An 8462-nucleotide genomic window follows, 5' to 3' on the forward strand; every position below is an offset into this window, starting at 1 on the left:
GAGTTATAGAGTTATAGTTACAGACTATCATTGACAGTTAACTCAATGTTATTACTGATCTTAAGGCTGGCAAAAGCTGACCCAACCTGCTAACCTGATCTGAAACCGATCCAAAATTAGCGGGTTTGGGTTTAGATTTTTGACCCAATTAATTAAATGGGTCAACCCAACCTGATCTGTTTATTAAATGGGTTAGGTTCTGGTTGAATTTTTAAACCCAAAAAAAACCTGTTTAACCCATTTATTAAATTGGTCAATCAGGTCAGGTCGACCCATATTTTAACCCATTTATTAACCCATTGAAAATTTTGTAAATTCAGTTTTATTACTACTCATTCTAACTTACTCTAATGTAAATATGAGTTAACAAGGGATTTCTTATTTCAAATTCTCAAAACACTACATTTTTGGAGTACTTTCCGAAAAAAAAACATTGTTGTAGAGATTAGTGAAAGCACAATATCCCACATCGGTCAAGAAAAAAGAGCAAGGTAATGCTATGCATATAAATAACAAAACCTGCTTCTCTTTATTCTCACGCTACCATGCAGTGAGCACAAAGCGAACTATTCTTTCGCCTTTTACTAAAGAATACCATGTGCTCGCTTCATTAAGTGGCATACGTTTATTTCTGGAGGAAGCCTTTATAGGCTATTAATAATTTATAGGCTATTAATAATCGATCGTAATTCAAAGTTTATTTATTGTAATTTGATCTATTATAGTAAATGAAACTAGTACCTCATCTTTTGTTACTTTGAATTAAATAGCCTAAATTATGCAATTTGATCAAATTCAATGATAAAAATATTTAATATTTGATATAAAATATTTATATACTCAAATAAATTATTTTAGATAACTAATTGTCCAATTTGATGAATATATTACTCAATTGATACATTACTTATTCTAAGTCGTTGATCTTTGTATATAGACGTGTGAGATCTTACTAATTGTCCAATTTTTGTAATGTGCTTATTGGTTTGTAATTGATTTTAATATCATGGGGAATCTTATTTATTTATATATAATCTTGTTTACAATGTTTCAATATTAGAAATTAGTTTTCAAATATTCAAAAAATCATAATTAGAAAATTGAAATTGGACCTAATTTGCTGAAATTAGGTGAAAAATTGATTCGGATTTATAACAGTTCGATTAACAATCGGTTCGGGTTTGTATCAGTTCGGATTAAAAACATTTCGATTAATAATCGATTCGGGTTTGTATCAGTTCGATCTTAATCGGTTTTAGTCAGGTTGCATTCGGTTACGTGCATAGTTCGGGTCGGATTTGACTCGGGTCGATCACTATTGAGTTCGGGTAACATCGGTTAACGTTTATATGTCGGTTATAAAATTCGGTTGCAGTCCGAGTTCGATTTTGCCCTTTTCGGTTATCAAACGATTCGAGTGCAGTATCGGTTCGGATAATTCCGGTTCGGTAAACCTAAAAATTTAACATTTTTTCGGGTCGGATAATTTTCAATTCCTGGTCGGGTTTGTTTTGAACAACTCTAATCTTTCATGATATCTAAGCCTTCAGATACTTCCTTATCTGGTAGAAGTGCCGTAATAACTGATCCATCAGAATGTGGATGAACTCCATAAACACGATCAGGACACGAACAACGAGGATACATTGCAAATCTTGTTGCTATGGCTCCTTCATCCATCTCATTCAACAAACTATCTTCATCTATTTTTATAGACCTTGACATGGCTTTAAGGAGGACTCCCAGCATCATTTTTAACCTCAAATTGTATTCCTTGACCAATTCTCTGCATCATAATTGATTACCAGTTTTTCATTTGTAGATAACAATAACACATTTAAGTAAATACTCAACTTTACTTAATTATTTTACCCGATCTGTCTAAACTAAATCCAATTCAATTTCTTCACAATCTTCTTCCTCTACTTTTTAATCAAAATCAAAATTAAATTGAAAAAGAAATTGAAGATGAGAAAGAAGAGTTTTCGATTTTGACCAGTTAACCGTAGAAAACGTTACTTGGTACTCATTGAAACAGAAAAAAATTTATTAGGAATTTTTTGACAAAACTTTTTCTTTAGAGTACAAAACTTTTTCTATAGAGTACCTTTTGGGAAAAAAAATTTATGTAGTACTTTTTAACAATTTTTATTTTAAAAATAGCGTTTTATTAATTTATAACTGGATAACTAACTCAATAACTAAACGAGTTATTTAGTTTGAGGTGAAAAGATATTTGTTTGATATGCCAAGCTAAATTTACCTGAAATTGTGTGGTTTTTGAGGCCAAAATTGGAATTTACAAAAATTGTCAGGATGAGTAACAAGAATATGTAAACACGATCAGGTAAAAGTGTTGTAATAGTTGATCCATCAGTATGTGGATGAATGCCGTAAACACGATCAGGAGATGAACAGCGAGGATACATTGCAAATCTTGTTGCGATAACTCCTCCATCCATTTGATTTAAGAAGCTATTTTCATCTAATCGTATAGACTTCGCCATCGCTTTTAGGAGAACATCAAACATCATTTTTAGCTTCAAACTGTATTCCTTTACCAATTCTCTGCATCAATAATTGATTACCATTATTTCATTTTTAGACAATAACATTACATTTGTATAAATCTCTATATTTTGGGGCTAACACTAAAATAAAATCAAATAATGTCCATAATAATTAAAAAATTATACTTAAAAGAGGTTTGGGCTTAGGTCAGCATTGACATAACAAATTTTAACCAACACATGCATATCGTAATATCTTTTAAGTATACCATTTTATATATAAGTAAAATATTGTCAGTTGGCATTATTAAATGACATTAGATACACCCCTATTGTATTACTTTACAAAAATAAATTATATTTTAGCCTTCAGTACTTGAAAACGTACAATAATAAGTTTAATTTCACTCATTCTTTAAAAATAAATTCAATCTAGTAAATTTTAAGTCAACGATTAAATAGATAGATTTTTATCTTTCCGTAATTTCTTATTATATTTTTATATTAATTTTTTATAAAATTAGTTTTGTCCAAAATTTACGATATAATTAGATAGATTACTCATATGAACAATAATAATAAAAACTAACGCAAAATAACAATTAAAAACGATAACTTTAAGGAACGGAGGAACTATATAGGTGTAATGATTAGTAGATTAAGAAAATATAAGGTTTTATGCCATAAAAACCTCCTCGCATGCAAACCGTGTTAAATTCCTACGTGGAAGTAATTAATAATTAGGTTAAGAATATCATCCTTTTTGGACCTAGCTATCATATAATTTTTAATCGAACTTCGGCTCTGACATTATATTTAAGTTTTGACATTATATTTAAGTTTAGACTTGACTTATTTTGAACGTCAGCATATATGATCGGAAAACACAAGATGATGCTCACACTTCATAAGCCAAATAGATACCATATCAAATCCATATATGAGGACTGTGGGAGAAAAATCTCCAATGACCTATAAAATATGAAAATCATCTTTAATTTGTAAAAACAACCCAACAATACACACCAAGAAAGTTATGCAAGTCATATATATACCTGAAGTTGTGTGGTTTTTGAGGCCAAAATCGGAGTTTACGATATTTGTCAGGATGAGCTATGAGAAATAATCTATCATTCCAGTTCAAAGATTTCTCATATCCTGCAATAGGGGAGGAATTTGCATACCCATTGAAGTATTTGGTAGTGTCCTTCGATGGAATTGGGCAATATTTCAGTTTCTCATCTAAAGGAAGCCCAAAAAATTGCTTGGAAACATTTAGCAATTCATCCAAGAATGAACTCGTCATCCCATGATTTATCACCTAATCAATAATTACCACAAGAATTAATCCCTCATTTTGATTTTGTTAGACAATAGTTAGATACTCCGTCCGTTCTTTTTTGATCTTCCACTTTGAGTTTTTCACACATATTAAGGAAGATATAATCTTTGGGTTGTAGTGGGTATTATTTTAATTAAATAGTAGTGTGAAGTAATGATTGTATTGGAAGTATGAGGTTGTAGTGGGAATTATTTTAATTATATAGTAGTGTGAAGTAATAATTGTATTGAAAGTATGAGAGAGAAAATAATTATAAATAAAAGAAAAGGGGTACATTAAAAGAAAAGGGGGGTTTTAAGGGGTAAAAGTGGGATAAAAACTTTCTAAAAATAGAAAGTATTCTAAAGTGGAAGAACTTTTGAAACTACCCGTTATAGTAATGTGGAAGATCAAAAAAGAACGGAGGGATTATTAATTTATCATTTTATGGATGAATTATAAACAACAAATGAATGGTCAATAACACTATCAATAATAATATTAAAACATTGTACAATACAAGTACTTTTATTCAATGCAACATAATGGCTCTAATGATGGACAATTCTAAGATGAGGCCCTGAATCACAACTCATGGTGTTCATGCTATTCAGCCAGGCTTAGTGGGGTTAATTTCCAAAAAAGAAAATAATTTAAAATAAGTAGAACAAAATAAATTGAAAATTGATACAAATTTTTGCTACTCTATATGTCCTCATGATTTTGGAAAATATGCTATTGCAGTGTGTGGATAAGACAAATATTAATAGACTGTTTGGTTAATGGTACTAAATGGTGGTAATGAGAATGATTTATAGTGTAAAAATTCATCAAAAGTTCCATAGCATTTCCATGGTAATGAAACTTTGATCACAAAAAAATTTTTTTGTTTACAAATTTCCATTACCACCTAATATCACATCTCCCTATGATAATGCATTGAAATGAATTTTATAAAGAAATAAGATGATTAAAGTTGGACAAGTATGACCTTTAAGGTAGCCAAAAGATTTTTCAACTAAAATTATATTAATTTTTCATTTTCAATACCACCCTCTGTTATCATCTATCAAATGGACCGTAAATAAAATAAGAGAATATAAATATTTGTGAGGAATCAAAACAAAAATTAAATGCAAATTAAATAGAAATGAGAATATATGGCAGCTGAATTAAGTCTTGGTAAAGTTAGATGTGTTATGAGTACATGAGTAGCTTGCAATCTAAGTTGGCAGTCACGTGCCTTTATGAATAACTAAAAGATTGCAAACAAATGATGATGGTATGATGAATAAGAATACAACATGATACGCATTTGCTCAAATTTCTACGACTTATTTGTTTCACATATTTTTTTTTGACTAATTGGGTGAGTTAAGCTTTAATAGGTTGAACTTAAGAGATGTTTCCCACAAAGAAGATCTCTCAAAAGATAGGTTGTATTTTTTTTTATACTAGACCCATTACATGATAATTACATCATTTTGACATTGTACCAAGTATTAAGAACTGATAGTAAAATAGAATAAAAGTTAATGATGACAAAAATATAAAAATTAATAAAATATGAAGTAAGATAAAATAAAATAAATAAGACAATTTATAAGTTACTTCCTTTATTATGACATGCTCCCTCATATAATATTCTAACCAAATGTGAAATGTTTCATTTAGTTTTGCACACTTATCGATTTTTAGATCGTAAATATCTCTAATCATGCTTCTTTAAAAACTATACTCCCTCTATTTTTAAATGTTCTTCTCATTCGCTTTTTTCGTATATCTCAATGTAAACTTTAAATCAAATAATGTAAATTGTGAGTTTTTAAAAATTCTAAAAAGTTGATATTTAAAAGTATATATTTTGAAACAAATCTAACAAGATACCACATGAATATGTTTTTTCTTATAGATCGATTGAAAATCATAGTCAAAATTTAACACTAAAATTCGTAAATTACATATGAAAATGGAATGAGTAAAAGTTAAATATTAATAAAATTAACATTTAATCATGATAGGAGTGAATATATAGCAATACAGCATATATTGTGAAACTGATGTAATTAAAAATATAGCAAACATTATGACACAAAGGTGGTATATAATGTTTTTAAATTAATTTTAAAAGAAATAGATGTAGAAATATTAATTTTGAAAGAGAAAAAAATATCAATTATGAAATGAGGAGGGATATTATGATGTGAAAAGTAATTGTATGATGTGATTGGTTGTCTTCTTAGCCTACTCCTTTAAATGATTAGGATGTCAACTATGCTTATTTTGACTAGGGCCGATCAAAGTTTGATTTAAATTGTAAATCAAATCGGATCAAACCGTAATTTAAGTATTTGGTTTAGTCTACGGTCTAAATGGCCTGATCTGTTTTTTTTAAATTACAGTTTCCGATCCGATCTAAGTTTTAAAAATTTTAGACCAGACCGGACCGAAAAACCATAATATATTCTGGTCTGGTGTAAACCGTGTGACTCAAACTCAGACTCAAGTTCAAATCCACAACCAAAGTCTTATACTTCATATTTGAATTCAAACCTATCGAGTTTAATGGGTTTAGGATTTTAAAAGTGTACCTAATGACTTATAGATGGATTGTATTTAATCATTTATTTTACCTTTTTTAACATGGTTGGATCATAAATTAAGTTTAAGAAAAGTTTGAGTCGAATCTAAGTTAAATAAATAGTCAAAAGCACCAATATAGACAGAGTGAATGATAATCATTTTCAATAACACAAAAGTCATGACTCATGAGTCGGCCGCCACATTAAGAAGATATCAACTTATTTAATACCTCATTTTATATTTATATAAAGTCATTGAAAAATATATAAGGACTATATACATCAAAAAATGTTAAACTAAGGATATTTTCAAGGTTAAGTAAACAAACAATGTCAATAAATTAGGTGAAGGAACATTTGAGAATTTGTTAAAATTGTTGATAGGGAGCTCAACTAATGAAATAAATGAAGAAAGGAGGGTGTTTATTTGCATCATTGGATCAATTTGAATTATTTTAAAATCGGTTCTTGTATTCACATTGATTTTTACATTATTTTAAATTCACTTTAAAATCGAGTTAAGTTGGATTCAGTTTTAAACGTCTCTAGAAAGAATTGAGATTTATATGCTTGCTCGGCACCCCTGAGCGGCTTGATTGCTCGCTCAAGCTTATGATGTTGTTTACATGCTGCCTTGCTCACTCCATAGAATTATCACAACTTCTCATGTTTTGATACTCCAAAATATAAAGTATTTCAAGAATTTAATTTTATGGGAAGGGGAAAATAATGAAAAAATTTTAGTGAAATGATCGATAAAATATAATATCACATTGAAGACCATAAGAATTAACACAAAAACTCGAGAAATTTTCAAAACCATCAATTTAGACCAACACAATTCATGTGTGTAACATTTTTACTATCCTACACTACCCTAAACCCCTATCCTAACCTACCCTAAACCCCTATCCTATCCTACCCCACCCTAAACCACTATCCTATCCTACCCCACCCTAAACCCCTATCCTATCCTACCCCACCCTAAACCCCTATCCTACCCCACCCTAAACCCCTATCCTACCCCACCCTAAACCCCTATTCTATCCTACCCTACCCTAAACCCCTATTCTATCATACCCTACCCTAAACCACTATCCTATCCTACCCTAAACCCCTATTCTATCCTACCCTAGCCTAAACCCCTATCCTATCCTACCCAACCCTAAACCCCTACCTTATCCTATCATACCCTACCTTAAGCCCCTATCTTATCCTACCCTAACCCTCCCCTAGGCACTATCCTAACCTAAACATATACCTTCTATTCTAAGCCCCTACCCTATCCTATCCTACCCTAAGTTAGTCCCCCTCCCTTATGGCTCTAAAGCCTTCTATCCTAATCCTAACCCCTCACCCGACCCTAGAAACCTAAACCTCCCTACACACTATTCTATACTATGCCCATATAGCCCAACCTTCTAAAGTAAGAAGATAGCCAATGGGAATACTTAAGCAAAACCATTAGAATTCACATGAGACTATTTATAAGAAAGTAGGAGCTTCCCATCTTTCATTTTAGGATGTGGGATCGGATGTGTTGCAATTCACCCATGAATTGAAATGTTTCATACATGCTATCCCACATCGCCTTTGTAACAGACCGTTTTTCTTAATCTTAAATATTTTGACAAATTCAATAATCGTTTCGTTTTATTATTTTCTTTTTAATGCCGTTTCGAAATTTTATTCCAATCGTTTTTAAGTTCTCGTTTTTCTTTTATATATAATTTATTTCTCTTAAAATAAATTATCTAAATATTAAGTCTAGCTAAATCTTTTTATTTCCCATATTAATTTATTAAAAATAAAGATATATATTATAATAATAATTAAAAAAAAAAGGTAAAATTCTAAAAAGTTGGCGGCAAGACTAAAACTAGGTGACAAAAAATTTTAATGTAGTCTTATCCTTATGATAAAATATCTTGGAGTAATTATATTTGCTTGCACATGAAGAAAAATTAAAACAACAAAAAAATTACAATCCTTAGCCTATAAATAGAACAAGCATACCGTGGGTAAAAGGAAAGGAGGAGAAAAAAAAAT

At 30.1% G+C, this 8462-nt stretch overlaps 1 non-coding gene and 1 pseudogene across 1 annotated transcript; one reads left to right on the forward strand and one right to left on the reverse strand.

Moving 5' to 3' along the window:
• Positions 1-6370, reverse strand: part of LOC130813567 (2-oxoglutarate-dependent dioxygenase 11-like) — a 9813-nt pseudogene extending 3443 nt beyond the window's left edge.
• On the forward strand, positions 542-656 carry LOC130814361 (U5 spliceosomal RNA). The gene has a single exon (XR_009042389.1). It is a non-coding gene; the product is annotated as a U5 spliceosomal RNA (small nuclear RNA).
• Positions 6371-8462: the final 2092 nt, after the last annotated feature.

The sequence above is a fragment of the Amaranthus tricolor genome, chromosome 5 (genome assembly GCF_026212465.1).
Source record: "Amaranthus tricolor cultivar Red isolate AtriRed21 chromosome 5, ASM2621246v1, whole genome shotgun sequence".
NCBI classification, from domain to species: domain Eukaryota; kingdom Viridiplantae; phylum Streptophyta; class Magnoliopsida; order Caryophyllales; family Amaranthaceae; genus Amaranthus; species Amaranthus tricolor.